Source organism: Perkinsus marinus, assembly GCF_000006405.1.
Source record: "Perkinsus marinus ATCC 50983 genomic scaffold scf_1104296965688, whole genome shotgun sequence".
Taxonomy (NCBI): Eukaryota; Perkinsozoa; order Perkinsida; family Perkinsidae; genus Perkinsus; species Perkinsus marinus.
In genome coordinates this window covers 1-1,454 of record NW_003204222.1, presented here as the reverse complement: position 1 = coordinate 1,454, position 1,454 = coordinate 1, and the positions used below count along the sequence as shown (strand labels likewise).

General features: G+C 47.7%; 4 non-coding genes across 4 annotated transcripts; 3 read left to right on the top strand and 1 right to left on the bottom strand.

Moving 5' to 3' along the window:
* The first annotated feature begins 548 nt into the window (after window positions 1–548).
* Window positions 549–621, top strand: Pmar_PMAR005737. Its single transcript has one exon. It is a non-coding gene; the product is annotated as a tRNA-Met (tRNA).
* Window positions 622–785: 164 nt separating this feature from the next.
* On the top strand, window positions 786–858 carry Pmar_PMAR005736. Its single transcript has one exon. It is a non-coding gene; the product is annotated as a tRNA-Phe (tRNA).
* Window positions 859–956: 98 nt separating this feature from the next.
* Window positions 957–1,030, bottom strand: Pmar_PMAR005735. Its single transcript has one exon. It is a non-coding gene; the product is annotated as a tRNA-Ile (tRNA).
* Window positions 1,031–1,209: 179 nt separating this feature from the next.
* Window positions 1,210–1,282, top strand: Pmar_PMAR005734. Its single transcript has one exon. It is a non-coding gene; the product is annotated as a tRNA-Ala (tRNA).
* Window positions 1,283–1,454: the final 172 nt, after the last annotated feature.

Below are 1,454 nucleotides of genomic sequence, written 5' to 3'. Positions count from 1 at the left end.
AAGCGAGAGGCACCGGGATCGATGCCCGGGGTTCTCCATTTTCTTTGACGTTGCTAACACGAGTAATTCGACTACATTACATCGTTGAAAGGTATCTGAAGTTTGAAGTGTAAGAAGTAAGGTACAATGATGGATCAGGTTGCACGAGGATTAAACGTCACCAATCATTGGCTAAAGTTACCTGTTTGTAGTTTGAAATTCCCTCGAATCGCGTGACTCGTCAGCATGGTGATAACTGGTTACACAACACCAAACAATTTCTAGGCAATCTATAAATGGGTATCTCCTCTCGAATCTTGTGTCACCAGTCACCAGAACACTGGTACAAGGAAATAACCGTGAACAAAGCAGACATCATCGAGCACGAATGCAAGGATACGGTGACATATAGAACCAATCTAGGGAGAACAAATAAGATCTCGTAGAGGGCCGCGAAAACGAGCCGTGGGGTGGTTGTCATGAGTTAGGCGGGGGATCGGAAAAGATCAAAAAAGAAATGATAAAGGTAAGTCGGTCAACTCCACTCTTGGACATTTACTGCCTTTCATGCGGCTTTGGCGCAGTAGGTAGCGCGTAGGTCTCATAATCCTAAGGTCGCGAGTTCGATCCTCGCAGGCCGCATTGTGAATCAGGTGGTGTTTTTCATTGGTGAAGAGTGTCACTGGCTCGGAAGGATGTTTTCCATTACTGTGAAAAGTGTTCACTGGCTCGGAAGGACGTTTTCCATTACTGATAAAAATGTCTATCGGCCACGCAGGCAGGTGATCCGATGTATTCGTGATTCAGCCCAGATAGCTCAGTTGGGAGAGCGCCAGACTGAAGATCTGGAGGTCCTCAGTTCGATCCTGGGTCTGGGCATTATTGAGTTTAAGTTTTAGTCGGAATGAGTCTGTACTGATCCATTCCGCCCTAGGTCGAGCTAGCGAGAACACGAGTGAGCAAAGATAAATAAAGAGTGGTCGATGCAGGGCTCGAACCTGCGACCCTCGCGTTATTAGCACGATGCTCTAACCGACTGAGCTAAACGACCAAACTGTATATGGTAAAGGTATGAAACTCACGTGCGTCCCCACTCCCCCTGTCCAACGTTGCCAAAGTGGGCACGTGGCGCTAGACTCCGGTCCACGGTATATCCAACTTTGGGCAAGGGGATCAGGGGCCATTTGAGCGACCCTCACAAAGCATACGCATCTCTGAAAGCACGCGCGTGGGGGACTAGCTCAAATGGTAGAGCGCTCGCTTAGCAAGCGAGAGGCACCGGGATCGATGCCCGGGTTCTCCATTTTCTTTGACGTTGCTAACACGAGTAATTCGACTACATTACATCGTTGAAAGGTATCTGAAGTTTGAAGTGTAAGAAGTAAGGTACAATGATGGATCAGGTTGCACGAGGATTAAACGTCACCAATCATTGGCTAAAGTTACCTGTTTGTAGTTTGAAATCCCTCGAATCG